Consider the following 16,253-nt stretch of genomic DNA (forward strand, 5'->3'; position numbering starts at 1 on the left):
ATCCTACCCATCACTTAGCATAGACACTCCAAAGTCCATTTTTGCGTATCTCCACGAGTTTTTGTTTTTATTTGGCGTACTGTAAGCACTTTCATGAGATCAGGTTGCAATAAGTATCACTGCAGTTTCCAAAATAAATGAACACTTTCACACAAATTAGCATCGCACACATCCAACTTCATATCTATGGGTTTTCATAGATGATAAGTTTGTTCGGTAGCTCACGGAGTACGGAGACGTGAAGCACTGGTTCGAATCCCGTGTAACTACGGTTCGACAAAGCAGTTAAAATCTGTTTAAAAAAGGAAGTTCAAATAGCACAGTTGCATCAGCTAATACGTTTTTATATCAGCTTTACATTTGTTAACACTATCGGGTAGGTTTAGGGCTGGATTTGGTGTAGGGCATATTTCCAACATGATAGAGCATTAACCTTTAGCGACAGTCCCCAGATATTTGAATTCTGAACCGCCGCAATACATATCTGAAGCAATAAAAAAACAGCAATATCTACGTAATAAAAACGTCCCAGGGTTCACATATTGAACCTGTGTTTTAGCGCCACTCAGTTTCTATTTGAAACTGCGGCAAAACGTGCAGCAAGGTACGTAAAACGGTGTAGTGCAGAGGTACGTATTTTTATGAGACCAGGTTGTCTAAAACGCGTAAAACGGTTGACAACACTATCTGCATAAAAAGTTGTGTAACGTGGATTTTTTTTTTTTTATGTTTGTTCCTCCTTAATTGTTGTCAATCTTTATATTAACCTTGACTTTTTTTCTTTAATCGTTTTTCCACCATTGATGCCATTATATTATATAGGTTATTAATCACCTCTCCCTTTACATTTTACGTAAAACTAAAGAAAGCTATATTTTGTTGTTTTCGTTTAAATTGTTTGGTGGTTCTTCTTATGGAGTACAAATTCAAATCTTTGTCTATTGTAACATTAAATGTTCGAGGTTTGTGGGACAGTGTGAAAAGAAAAGCTATTTTTTTATTTTGCGAAAGAAGTGCAGCTGATCTTATCTTTCTTCAAGAAATTCACTCAGGGGAAACGGATGTTAGGTTTTGGAGGAATCAATGGGGAAACTCAATTTTCTTTAGTCGTGGTAGCAATCACTGGCTGGGACTGCTATTATGTTACACCGTTTTAAAGGAACTGTTTTAGAAACTTTGAGCTCTGATGAAGGCAGATGGGTTATTACCGTAATCAAACAAGATAATGCCACCTTCAGAACATGCTGTGTGGTCATAACACTCGTGCATCCAACAAAGTAATGTTCTCTCATCTAGTGGATAAACTTAGGAAAGTAAATAAAAAATATATTGATGCTTATTTTATTTTAGGAGGAGACTTCAACGAATGTATGGATGATTATCTGGATAGATACCCCCCTAAACTTGACGGTGGAATGAATAATGATTTAATTTTTTCTCTTTGCACAGATCTCTCCCTGACTGATGCGTGGCGGTTCTTTAACCCTTATACGAAGGATTTTACCTGGTCAAATAAAACTTTATCTCTTAGATCTAGGATTGATTTATTTTTGATTTCTTCTTCTATCCTCAGTTCCCACACCATTGCCCCCTTATCAGATCATAAATTAGTTTGTATAAAGATGAGTGACATCCATGATAATCCGAGACTCAGGGGCTATTGGAAACTTAATAATACCTTGTTAAAAGATCAAAAATTTAATGATAGTATCATCAAGCTTATCAAAGAATTATTCGCTGATTTAAATGGAGATTATAAAAAACCATGGGAGTTCTTCAAATAAAGCTAGACATATAGCAGTTAAAAGAAGTAAAGAAATTAAAAAGAGTAAACATCAAAATGATTCAGAGTTGGTTAATAAACTTAATGCATTACTAGCTAAAAGTAAAATTACAGAAGAGGATAATTTAGAAATAAAAAGATTAAATTTGGAGCTTGATGAAGCCTATTTAGATTTGGCTAAAGGTGCATATACAAGATCTAGTGCAAAATGGCTGGACGAGGGGGAAAGAAATTCTAGCTATTTTTTTGCCCTGGAAAAAAGAAATGGTCAGAGGAAAACTCTCTCCGCTCTTAATATTGACGGAGTCATTTCCAAAGACCAAAACGTAATCTCAGATTTTGTTGCAAATTTCTATAACAATCTTTATACCTCTAATTTCAACTATAATATTTCTGAAAAATGTATTGATTTAGTTAAACACCATATTAAAGTTATTGATAGTCAAATTTGTGATTCTCCTTTATCAATTGATGAAATCAAGCAAGCTCTACATAAAATGAAAAAAGGTAAATCCCCTGGGATCAATGGGCTTTCAGCTGAATTTTATCTCCATTTTTGGGAGTTTATTAAATTGCCTTTATTTCATATGTGTCACGGCTACACCAGGCTCCACCTCCACTCAACGGTCCCAATCACCCGAATACTAATCAGCCACACCTGTCACGTAATCATCAGCACACACATATAAGCACGCACCCAGCATTCACTCATTAGCTGTGTCCCAAAGCTAAGTGTACACACTTCGGAGTGTACGGACTTCGAAGGCTACGCCTCCGAAGTGATTGAGACGCTCCGCCTTTGCAGGATTTCCTATTTGCGCTATTGCGGCTCCTGTCGCGTAGCAACGGTGCGAGATGAGAGCTGCCATCCTGACAGGTCGTTTAAAAAAAGTTATGGAGCCAGCATTGCACATTTATTTTTATATTTTATATTTTACTGGAGGAGATGGTGGGAACGTTTCACCCCCGGCGGCGCCGGGTGATGTACCTCATAGGCTTAGCCAAAACCGTGGCGGGTAAATTTTATTGTTTTGCTGCGTCCTTGCTGGATTACAACTTTTAATGCAGGCATTGCGTTTGAATTGACTTGAATAATGTAATGATGCATATGAAAAAATACAAAATCATGCACACGCATATATAGCAGTTCAAATGCTGACTGATGTTACCAATGTGCGATTTTTATAATAGTTTATTGCCTTGACCATGGTGAACACATTTTGAAAGGTTTGCAACCCTGATTTTAGGCAAGTAAGTAAACACAAAAATAAAACCGAATGAATAAAAAAACAAATTATGCATTGTTCAGCGGCAGCTGTGACAGCTGAACAGTGCCCTGTATGGCCGGTCCGATTTCTTCACTTGCATCCTTTGATATAGTTCGTAACAATTTGTCAATTTTCTGTCAAGAAATGTTATTTTCATTTTCAAAATAATCAGTGGTGGACTGTAAGGAAGTACATTCGTTAGGTATTCTCATACAAATGTGAAGTAATTTTTTTTTTTTTTTTTCCTCACAGGACAGTAGCACTACAAAAATGTGGTCTTTTACAACATGATGCATTGTTGTGTATTAAACTACCCAACAGTTTATGAAGTAGGTAACTTTAAATTTAACAACCTTTAACATATTCTTAAGTCAAATGCAACATACACAGTATGCATCAGTAATATTAATGACAAACCATCCTGACAAATAATTTTTTCAGAACAATACTGTATACCTTTACTTTTACTCTCAATACCTTAAGTATATTAGAGTATGCAAAATAATAATGATAATTCTGTAATCATTTACTCACCCTCAAGTTGTTCCAGGTTTGGGATTTTCATTTTCGGGTGAACTATCCCTTTAATAAGGATTTAAATATGACTAGTAGTTTTCCCCCAATGTAGTTCACTAAAGTACCTCAATATTTCTTTTACTAATTACTTTGTCATAGCTATGAACAATGTTTATTTTCCTCCTTTCCCTAAATCAGACCAGACCCTGTACTGCAGGATAAAGCTGAATCTGCCAGCGCTGGACCGGTTTTTAATGGTTTTGGGCCGAGCGGGGAGGCCCTGACAGCAGGCCCTGAAAAAGAAGAAAAAAAAAAAAAAAATCGGTTCACTCTGAGCAGAATCATATTTTAACATTTTTGTTCCTGTGTTCTTCTATTATTACCGTTCCGAAACCGGTTCGAATAGAAAAAATAACGGTTAATATCTTTTTATTTTTTTTTAAAAATTGTCTTTGCCTATAATAAAGTACAGTGTTTTCTTTACACAAAAAGAAAAAGGGGGGGAGAAAAAAAACAAGAGATTGTATCTTAACCATAGACATAATACCCGCTGTGGTTAGTCACAGCCAGCATCATCTTTTCTAGATTTGCCTAAATGTAGGCTACTAAACAAAAGAAAAAAAAAAAAAAATCTATCAATGCTTTAAAGACATTAAAGTATTTTTTAAAAAAGATATTTAAAACGTTTGGTGCGTTGTTAAAAATAAAAACGCTACTTGTATAAAATTGCGTTTTGAGAAAAAAAAACCAACAACATATAGTCACGTCGCATTTTACTATTACATTCAGAAATTATGTAGGCTAAAATGGCAATAAATCAAAATGTTTACAAACATTAAACACAGTTATTAGTTTCTTTATGCGCGTGAGGCGCCAGCGCCATATGGCTATACCAACGCTGGTTGGTTATAAAGATGCATGATATTCAAAACTGTAAAGCTTTTGCAAAACAAATAAAATCCGCCGTGTTCCCAGATAGCAAAATTTGTCTGGCCCACCTCTGGGCCACAACCTTGCTTAGCTTCTGGCCCAGTTCCGGCTGGGTCCCCTGCCCAAAACTGGCACACACACTGAAAACCGACTCAAACAATTTCCTCTGGCGCAGATGCGGCCCACGCCCCGTAAAATGACTCTTATTTATTGACATGGCCCAGATCTGTCCCGCATACTGTAGAGTGACTTCTATTATTTTTATGTGGCCCAGGTCTGGCCCAGACACTAAGCCAGATCTGGCTGAGATTCGGCTTGGTCCCTGGGCCGAATGTGGCCCAGAAACTGCTAAATGTAATTCAGCAGTGAAACACAAATACAACCATTTAAAAACATTAAAAAGGCTTTAATTATAAAATTACCAAATACTTTAATATAAATATATATGAACAAATGCACTACAGTATAAACATTCACACTTTTTAAACCACAGAGTAACAAGTAAATTATATTTACTGAGATAGATAGATAGATATATATATATATATATATATATATATATGAATGAATGAATGAATGAATGAAGAGTTCATTTGCAGAAACGGATAACTTCATCTTCAACAATTTTTAAAAATCATGTTTTTTCATTGTGCATTCCAATTAATCTCAATCAAACTGCATTCAGGTTATTTTGATTAGGTAAATAATAACTAATAAATACTAGCTAACTAACACAATAAAAACATAACAAAAAACATGATTTTTAAAAATATTTTAAAAAAGGAGTTATCTGATTTTGCAAATAAACTCTTCATATATAAAACATTGTGTGTCATAATTCAGTTCAGTTATTATCAAATGGTGTCAGTGCAGTCAAGTCAATACTATTGCTGAATATTAGATGTCTTCAACCAAGCAAGACAAAAGGCAACAGTGACAAGGAACCCAAACAAGACCCGGCTCAGTCAGGAAAGCAGTTATCTTCTGGCCAAACGAATGAACGTGGTGTGATTATTCCAGGCTGCATCACAAGTCAGATTGTGGATTGATATCATTCAGAATATTTCATCCAACTTCTTCTGCATGAAGTAATATCACGCCAACAGGTGAAGCTGGTAAAAAGGCTTTGCGCAGAGGGCTTGTCTGGTTCTCGTAGTCTTTGCTGAGGATCTGTGCTGGGGCCATCAATGAGGTCTTCACAGGGGTCTGTCATCTAGCTGACATGGTCTCCGCTGACAGTCAGGGATGTGTTGTGGTCGTTCCTGGGTGCAGGTCCACCGTCTGGTCTGGATACAGCTGGATCAGCTGATTACTGTAACCTAGGGATAAGGGTGAGACAGTATATAAGCAACTAATATAAGCATTGATGTCATTCTTCTTACAAATTAACAAGTACATTAGATATTATAGGAAGTGTTGCTGCTTACCCTAATTGGTGCAGCATAAAAATCCTTTAAGAGATTTGAATTATACAAATGTGACATGTCATTCTGAGGCTGTGGAAATCGGACAGTGTTCCTCAGTTTAAGACCTGGTTGAACTATCTTACTGGAATATTGCATATGGAAAGAGTCCAGTATGGAGTTATTGGTAATCTTAATAAGTTTTACAGTATATGGCAACCGTTTCTAGATCATTTGGACCAATGTAATGCTGACTCTGACCAGCAACGTAATGCTTAGTATCTTGTCTGCCCCCTATTGAGTGTCTAGTCATTTTTCCATTGAAACTGCTTGTATGCCCTGATTGTTGTTCTCAAAAGTCTTTTTTTAATTTTTTTACTTATTGATTTATTTTTTAATCATTATTATTTTACGTATTTTGTTCTTGTATTGTTGTTGTTTATTGTGCAATATAAAACTAATAAAAATACCTATCAAAAAAAAAAAGGGTTTATGGTCCTGTTTTATCTTTGTAACATCACAAGATTGTAATCACTAGTAAACGGAATTTATTTTTCATATAAATTATGGATGGCCTTTTCACAGGCGTCCAATCACAGCTGACTTCCGGAAAAGGGGAAGTAACCAATGGCGTTAGAGATAACAATTAGAACAGCAAGCCCCGCCCCACGACTGACAAAAATAGAAGTGTTCGCGCGAGCAGGTGAGAGAAGATCGAGCGCGAGGATGTGGGGGATGATCACGCGCGCGCGAAGACTTGTATTGTGCGCAGAGGACGAGTGACGCGCGCGCGAGTGTTTGAAATTAGCTCGCGGGCTCCCGTTTCCTCTCGTGTAGATCTGTTTTCCTCTCGCGGAAGTGATTTACCGCGCGCGCCAGCATAAGTGGCGCGCTCGGTTATTAATGGCACAGTTTTGACGCCATAGAAGATGCTTGTTTTATCGTGACACGGAGACTCTCTGCACCATAAGGTAAACGCATATTACGATTATTACCAATCCTAACAAAATGAGAGCTGAAATGTGGTACTTTGTTCACTAAATAAGCTTAAACTTACCATATCCAAAAACTCGCTCACTCTGCTGTTATTTAAATACGCGGGGATACGTTTTTAATTAAAATATTCATATTAATCAAGGATTTCCCTGCTGGAAAAACCAGCATAGACCAGCAAGCTGGTCATACCAGCAAGACCAGCATATGTTGTGTTTTGGTGCTGGTATTATGCTGGTGACCAGCATGGGATGCTGGTGGTATGCTGGTGACCAGCATGGGATGCTGGTGGTACGCTGGTGGTATGCTGGTGACCAGCATGGGATGCTGGTGGTACGCTGGTACGCTGGTGACCAGCATGGGATGCTGGTGGTACGCTGGTGACCAGCATGGGGCGCTGGTGATGCGCTGGTGACCAGCATGGGACGCTGGTGGTACGCTGGTGACCAGCATGGGACGCTGGTGTGCGCTGGTGCGCTGGTGGTACGCTGATGCGCTGGTGACCAGCATGGGGCGCTGGTGGTACGCTGGTACGCTGGTGACCAGCATGGGACGCTGGTGGTGCGCTGGTACGCTGGTGCGCTGGTGACCAGCATGGGATGCTGGTGGTACGCTGGTGACCAGCATGGGATGCGGCCCGAGTACGCTGGTCCGAGTCCGGTTGCCGAAACTGAGCCGACACTGCCGGCATCAGGCCACAATCACGCCAGCATAGATTATACAATTAGTCTGGATACCAAATGGAAATGTATATGAAATACAAACCAATATTAATTTAATTAATAACAACAACAACAACAAAATTTACCAAAACAATATTATATATATATATATATATATATATATATATATATATATATATATATAGCCTACATGGGAAAAAAACTGTTCATGTAATTACTTGGTTCTCTAAAAACTACAAAAAATGTATTATTAAAGCCAGTATTTTTTTTAACAATGTTGTTTCCACAAATATTACACACACCATATAAATGTAAAAACTATGAGAATTTATTTGAATTTATTATTGAAAATTTGACATCAACAAATGCATAAAAAACACTTTAGAACCTCTAAGAACTCCCAGGACCTCAGGTTTATCCTAAAAGAGGACAGAAAAAAAGGAAAGAGAGATAAAGAGGGGATACATATAGACACAGTTAGTCAGATCTCAGTGAACTCAATGGTAAATGGTAAATTTGGAGCATACCTTAAGAAGAATTTCTTTGTTTTAGGACCTGCTCTCTTCTTCCATGCCTTCTGTTTATAAACTTCTCAGTTTCTCCATCCAGCACACTGCAGTATTTGCAGAAAAATAAATAAATATATATTTGTAAAAAATATACATCAGAATCAGAAAGAGCTTTTATTGCCAAGTATGCTTGCACATACAAACAATTTCTTTTAGTGTCAAAAGCTTCCAGTTCACAGAGACAACAACAGCACACAGACAATAAAAATAAGATGAGAATAAAAAGGCATTTAACTGTTCTGTAGATTTATTTTTGGTACTTAAGTACTTTTAAAAGCAAGTACCTCTGTGCTTTTACTAAAGTAAAATTCTGTCTTTACAACTTTCACTTGTAATGGAGTAATATTTGACCAGCAGTATCTGTACTTTCACTCAAGTAATGGAGTTGTGTACTTCGTCCGCCTCTGTTCTCCATGCGTGACGAAATTTCAGACTCTGTGTGCAAAGACCTTAACAGTTAATAATATTTTATTTCAATATTTATTTTAAAATTCCAGTTAAAGTTTTAGTAATTTTGTTGTGCGTTTATTTATTTATATATATATATATATATATTTTTTTAGTTGTTGTTATAGCACTTTAACAAACTTAATTTTGAGCTTAATTTTGTTAAATGTTTAGTTACAATTTGTTGTGTGTTTTAGTCATTTTATTATTATTTTTTTATATATCTATATAGTTTTAGTGTTTAGTATAAGTTAATGTTTTTTTTAAAGTAATGAATTTGTTTATTTTACTTTATTGTATTTTTTAAATGTATTTTATTTATTTATTTATTTATTATTATTATGTTTTGTTTTTTGATGTGAAGACAAACTCCTTCATTCTGGCACATTTATACATGACCCTGTCGATCATTCATTCACAATGACTTGGATTGGAGTGATTATAACTTGGCACAATTGAAAGAAAAAATAAATATGTATTTAATTATATTTGAGTGATGCATATTAGCAGGTACAGGGTTTATGCAGATTTTATGAAGGTAAAGAAAAATGTAAGATTTAAGGGATAAACTGAATGCAGCATGTCAATATGGTCTCTAAATGCAAATTAATAACACTTCAAAGTTTGAAAATACAACTTTCAACAGATCTCCATTACTTCTTCATTCGTTTAACAAAGTGTGTAACTAAATAACATTTACTGAACCTTCTGATCACACTTCAATAAACCGATGCTCTTCCTCAGTATTTCTGTCTTGTTTTGCAGTGCACTTTATACAAAGTCTTGTTTTCTGAGAAAGTGATCAAAATAAAGTGATTTCACGATCAAAACGAACAAATATCTGCCAATGGGCTCAGAAAAATCTCATTAATTCAAAGGGAAAAAACTTCATTTTGTTCAATTTCAAGGAAAACAGGACTTAATATGTGACCCTGGACCACAAAACCAGTCATAAGGGTAATTTTTTTTAGATTATTTTACATTTAACTATTTGACAACAACTATTTGAAAATCTGGGGAAGAAACTGTTCTTGTGCCTGGCTGTCCTGGTATGTGTGTGTGTGTGTGTGTCAGTCTGGTATATGTGGCACAAGTTTGCCTATTTAAACATGAAGCTGGTTTTCCAAACTTAGCATAAAGACCAGGTAGGAAGAAAAAGTAATCACAAAAATATTAGAAGAAATGTAGCAGGAACATTATTACACTATTCACATAATATGTTGTGTAATTAAATAATTAAAATTCACCAACAAACTACAAAATACATAACTTTTAAAACAGATCAGATAATGCAAGCCTGTTAAATAAATAAATATATGTCATGCAGCAGTTATTTATTTAATGAACCTAAATAAAAACAAATTGAGAAAATGTTTGACAGTCAGCTTAAAAAATATATACTTACAAAGCCAAAGCCTGTTCTGTGCTGTGGTGTGGTGTGCTGTGCTGTGGAGGCTTTGGGGTGCAGCAGCTACTGACACACAAACAAAGGGGAGCAAAAGAAAAAGCCTCACTCAATATCAGATAATGTTTGTACAAACTGAACATGGCAAATCCAAGATGCAGGATGACTGCTTGACTGATCACTTACAACAATCGGATGACAATCTGAAAAAAGAAAGAAAAAAAAGAATAAATATTTTCATTTTTGATAATTATAACTTTACTTGAATATGACTTTTATTTCTTCCCTGGTGTATACACATGCATACATGTTTTACTTTTATAGTAATTATTTGTTATTAAAAAGCAGAAATATTATTATTTTTACTATTATTACTCATAAGGATAGGCCACATTGGCTTGTGTGAGTCTTCTGTCTCTCGCTCGCTCTACCACACACGCTGAGAGAGAGAGAGAGAGCGAGAGCGTTCAGTGTGCGTCAGTGTCGCGCGCTCTCACTCAGACAAATCTGTGGGACAACACTGCTTAAGTTAAATGTGAAAATATTAATTGTAAATGGCTACATTTTTTTAAACTAACGTTACCTTGACCGACATGAATGTGAAACGAAAGGAGGTTTTCTCAATTCTAGCAGATCTGCGCAAATGACGTCACACAGAACGGCATTAACGGTAATTAACGGAGCTGAAGAGCGGGCCGTACAAAACAAAGACGGAACGGCTCGTTTGAACAGTGAACAGTAGGCTTATGGTACATTTAAATGACAGGCCGTCGATTTTATACTTGTGTACACAAAAAATACTTTACCTCGTGAAAGCTCTCCCATCAGGCGACGTCCACTCAGAGTCCGGCTGTGCGCGTCACGTGACGACCGCAGCTTATATAACCTCCGGTTCTTTCGCGGGCTTTGCACGTGAGGTGTCAAATAGTTAAAGTTACATTTATATGTATTGATTTTTATTTATTTTTTTGCCAGGAAAAATATAACATGAGGTAATGATTGTAGCCTACATCTTAGATTATTTAAAAAAATAAATAAATAAATAAAATGAAATAAATTACACACACACAGGTTTGTTTTTGTGAAAAGTGGGGACATCCCATAGGTGTAATAGTTTTTATACTGTACAAACTGTATGTGCTATTGTCCTACACCAACCCACCTAAACCTACCCCTTACAGGAGACTTTCTGCTATTTCAGATTTTCAATACACTCCACTCTGTGTGATTTTTAAGCGTTTTGAAAAGTGGGGACATGGGGGAATGTTCTGAAAAGTCACCTTCTCCTTGTAATACCTGTCATACCCTTGTCATTATACACATCTATGTCCTGATTTGTCACAAAAATGCAGTAGCCCTTCACTGCAGAACAAAGACGCATACACACACACACACACACACACACATATATATATATATATATATATATATATATATATGTTACAGTTATTAATAATAAAGTTTCACTCACTGATTTCAGAAGATTTGCTGTGGTACTTTTATTTGGACATCATAAAATCACTATTATAACATCTGAAATCATATTTTGTAAAGTTTACCACTTCTTACTGAGGTATCAGTTTTGCAATCACACACAGTCAGAAAGTGTCAATTTAGATTAAGGGAACATTTTTAAATTATAAGCAAAGTCCATTTGAGGTCAGCCTAAAAATTAATAGAAATATTAAAATAATAATAAAATTGAATAAATAACTTTGACAGGCAAAAGGTTTACAACTTTAAAGTATTTTGTTTATAAATATATATTTTTGTAATTTTATAATACAGCCTAATTGATTGATTGTGTGTGTACAGTTTTATTTTTTTTTATTTTTAATTGTGGGGACCAAATATTCAGATAAGGAGTAAAACCTGAATTTTTGACATTTTAGAACTGAGACTTCTGGCCCACAGTCGGCTGAATGTGGCTAAATGTGCCGTTTCTCAACCAGAATCGGGCCAGATCCACAGATCCACAGATCCAAAACCTAGCCAGATTACCATTACTGTGCCAGGCCGGACCTGGCTCAATTCTGGCAAGCCGCTGCCGAGTGAGTCAACACTCAGCCGCATTCGGCCTGATTCCGATGCTGAGATGCTGGTGACCAGCATCACCAGCAAGACCAGGCTGGTAGACCAGCATCACCAGCAAGACCAGGCTGGTAGACCAGCATCACCAGCAAGACCAGGCTGGTAGACCAGCATCACCTGCAAGAACAGGCTGGTAGACCAGCATCACCTGCAAGAACAGGCTGGTAGACCAGCAAGACCAGTAGACCAGCATCACCAGCTAGACCATGCTGGGTGACCAGCATCACCAGCAAGACCAGTAGACCAGCATCACCAGCAAGACCAGGCTGGTAGACCAGCATCACCAGCAAGACCAGGCTGGTAGACCAGCATCACCAGCAAGACCATGCTGGTTGACCAGCATCACCAGCAAGACCAGGCTGGTAGACCAGCATCACCAGCAAGACCATGCTGGTAGACCAGCATGGTCTTGCTGGTCCACCAGCTAAACCAGCACCAAACCAGCATATACTAGCATAAACCAGCATGGGAATTACGCTGGTCTATGCTGGTTTTTCCAGCAGGGTTATTGACTTTTAATGCACCTTATTTCGAAATGTACAGAAATACGTGCTTTAAATGTCCTTTGGTTATGATTATTTCATTTATTCACTATTTATTACTAATGTCTCATTTCAGTTTTAGTTTGTCTCTAGTTTTGTATTTATTCATGAAACGGTTCCTGTAGCGTGGATTAAAATTCATATACAGAGTAAATCCTTCACTGAACATGTTAAAAATAAGTTTTAAACAGTTCTCGGGAGCGCTGTGGTGATGACGCTGAAGGCGAGCGACAGTGGTGGTGTAGTTCGTTAGCCTAAGTTTAGCTTTTCAGTTCTGGCGCTTTTATTTCGGCTTCAAAATTCGTCAAAGATATATTATCTTGTCAAGATATCTTGATGGACAAAACGTGTAAGTTTCATGAACTATGGTTGAACACAGAGCTTATTTTTTGCGATAATCCAAAAGCCTATGGGAAAATCCTATTGGCTTTTTGTCGAAGGAACCAGTTTCATGCTAACCGCCGATCCGCCTACAAAGTGACGTCATAGTTCCCCCACTCTATTGGGACAGTTTACGTCGTGACGCTGTGATGCAATCGCACTTCATATACGGACTTCGGAGTGTGTACACTTCACATTGGTACAGTCTCCGTAGTGTCGGTGTGACGCATTCGCACTTAAAATGCGCCCTCCGAAGTGTGTACACATAGCTTTGGGACACAGCTAGTGGTGGGCAAAGCGAGGCTTCGTGAAACACTGAAACAGTCGAAGCAAATGTGTCGAGGCTTCGAAGCAATTCGACACCCATCTCTACGGTGACACCTAGTGGTCATTTTCAAGAATTAGTCTGAAACAGTTTCGACAGAGAAGCAGTTAGGCGAATATACGAATTATAACCTATGTTCGTTGGTTCGCCAAGTGATTCGGGGGAGTGGTTAGTGTTCATGACTGGAATGCTGTCACCCTGGTTTCGAATCTTGGGCGAAGCAGTAATTCATAAAATTATAATAAGCATTTAGAATTTGTTTTTATTGTTCTGCTATTCTAATGTGTTGAAACATCGGTCTGACATCTGAATTAACTCTTTATGAATAAATGTTATTTTGGTCATGAAAAATGAACATTAATAAAAGACATCAAGCCACAATGTCTGACTTCTTTTTTTTTTACATATAAAGATTTTTATTTTAAAATATGGATTTTCTAAACAGTGTCTCAACACTTTGTGATCTGAATTAGATTTCATACAATGTATGCCTTGCTTAGATGGCCCAGCAGTGTCAATAGCAGGCCTAGGTACAGGCACAATGTTACCATCCTCTGCACCCCCCAAAAGGCCAGGATGAGTGCTCCTCAAATGGCCCATCGTGGATGTTGTATTATTACAGTAGGCTAGCTGCCTATCACAATACATACATCTCACTTTATTTTGTGTTTCCAAATGGAAATGCTCCCACACCACAGATGCATGGCATCTCTTGCATGGAGCTTCCATTATTATGTAATCTATCAGTATGAAATAATCTATGTATCAATTAGCCTATGATATCCTATCTCTAACTTGCTGTGCTTGTCACTATCTAACTTACATTATGCCTATATGAATGTATCAGTATATTTATCCTAATTATCTGTCAATGTCTATAGCCTATATCTATCAATATCTTAATAATAACTTTTCATCTAGCCTAAATATAATTAACAAGATTACACTATAAATATCACTATATTGCAAAATCTTTCTCCTCTCTCAAAAACCCACGAAGTGAAGATGCGTAAACTTTTATACTTTGTGGGAGTTAGGTTGAGAAAGATGTGCGATTGTGTGATTTGTTCCCGACCCTGTCAATCAAACGCTGATTCGGCAGGTATGCCACGTCTCGAAACACGCTTCGAATCGCCTTAGTCACGTGACATGGGTGTTTCGAATCACGCTTCGGAGCAGTGTTTCGAAACATCTGCGCTTCGGGATCTCGACACTGTCGAAACATCAGCTTCGCGTCAGCCATCCCTAGACACAGCTATAGTCTGGTCTCCCTCGTGGATCACAGATGCTAACGCTATTCTACTCACCAAGTGTGAATTCTCTCCTTCCAAGGAAACTACTTCGTCGCCTACGATGTTCCAGAATATTCTCCGTCACTCACCTGTTTCCCCCGCTTCTGGATCCCTATACTTACCTCTTCGTGCTGTGTGTGTGTGATCTCCAAGTCCGGTAATTCAATCATTCCCTCCAGAGTCTCGTTTGTCTCCCCAGTCCTTATTCATCCTGCAGAGCTTTGAATGTCAATAAATACACTCGTTGTGGGTTTTTCTACTAACTGTCTGTCTGAGTCTGTGTTCCCTGACAATATGTATGAGGAATGCATCAGTCAGGGAGATATGAGCACTACTATGAAACAGGGAGTCATCTCTCTCATACCTAAACCTGACAAGAATCCTCTAATAATTGATAATTGGCGACCTATTTCTTTGTTAACATTAGATTATAAAATATTAGCCTCTGTATATGCTAAAAGATTAAGTTATGGTTTAGGCAATATTATTTCAGAATCTCGATCTGGATTCATGAAAAGCCGTCACATTTCTAACAAAAGATTAGTACTGGACCTGCTGGATTATTCAGATCTAATTCATTCAGATGGTCTCATACTCTTTCTCATACTCTTTCTTGACTTTCATAAAGCTTTCGACTCCATAGAACACAAATTAATTTTTCGTACTGGATTTGGTAAAGCATTTATAGAGACTGTAACCATGTTTTATACAGGTATTAACAGCTCAGTGATTGTGAACTTTGACACTTCTAAGAGGTTTAACATATATCGTGGTGTCAGACAGGACTGTCCAATCTCCCCATTTTTATTTCTTTTAGCCACAGAGTTACTCTAAGAATTAACCAAGATGATAATTTGAAAGGAATTTCAGTATTTGACAGGGAGATCAAAATTGCGCAGCTAGCTGATGACGCTACGCTGTTTTTGGAGGACAAAAATCAGTTACCAAAAGCTCTGGAATTGGTTGAACAATTTTCATGTGCCTCAGGTCTAAAACTTAATACTTCGAAATGCGAATTTATGTCAATTCATGATACGGATGATATATTCTTAGGAGGTATCCCAGTTAAAAAAAAAAAGTGTAAAATATTTAGGAATTCATATCACTAAAAATTTTATCAGCAGACATCATTTAAACTTCTTTGATCAAATGAAAAAAACTAAACAGATCTTTAACATCTGGCTTCAGAGAGATCTCTCATTATTTGGTAGAGTTCTTTTATCTAAGGTTGAAGGGCTCTCTCACTTTGTATATTATGCTCTTTCTTTATTTGTCAGCGATAAAGCTATAAAGGAAATTAATAAAATATTTTTGGATTTTATCTGGAAAAATAGACCTTACAAATTAAAAAGAGAAGTGCTTGCTAATTCCAGAAGCGAAGGTGGCCTTGGTTTTTTGGACTTTGCAGATACTGTACACACCTTTAAAGTAAATTGGTTGAGAAAGTGCCTTATGAATCCAATGTCACTGTGGTTCTTTATTCCAAATAGGATATTTGACCAACTTGGTGGCCTAAAGTGTAATTTCTTGCCTGGCAAATGACCTATTTCCTTATCTAACTTCCATCAGCAATGTCTTCTTTCATGGAAATTGTGTTTTGTCCATGGTTTCTCCCCCCACAAAGT

The 16,253-nt window shown here is 37.1% G+C and overlaps 1 protein-coding gene and 1 long non-coding RNA gene across 3 annotated transcripts in view; one reads left to right on the forward strand and one right to left on the reverse strand.

Annotated features, from left to right (window-relative positions):
- Positions 1–6,620: 6,620 nt before the first annotated feature.
- The window catches only part of cytip (cytohesin 1 interacting protein), a 48,939-nt gene continuing 39,306 nt past the window's right edge, over positions 6,621–16,253 (forward strand). Inside the window, exon 1 of one of the 2 annotated variants that reach the window (XM_058787717.1) lies at positions 6,621–6,871. The gene's annotated coding sequence lies outside the window, so the exon portion shown is untranslated. Of the gene's footprint in view, positions 6,872–14,580; positions 14,786–16,253 lie in introns of those variants that run through there. The other variant, XM_058787716.1, reaches the window with a different exon arrangement.
- LOC131547263 (uncharacterized) lies at positions 7,883–10,893 on the reverse strand. The gene is made up of 5 exons (XR_009272884.1): positions 10,804–10,893; positions 10,184–10,200; positions 9,998–10,063; positions 8,104–8,189; positions 7,883–7,995 (listed from the first exon to the last, which is right to left on the reverse strand). It is a non-coding gene; the product is annotated as an uncharacterized LOC131547263 (long non-coding RNA).

Source organism: Onychostoma macrolepis, chromosome 09, assembly GCF_012432095.1.
Source record: "Onychostoma macrolepis isolate SWU-2019 chromosome 09, ASM1243209v1, whole genome shotgun sequence".
Lineage (NCBI taxonomy): Eukaryota > Metazoa > Chordata > Actinopteri > Cypriniformes > Cyprinidae > Onychostoma > Onychostoma macrolepis.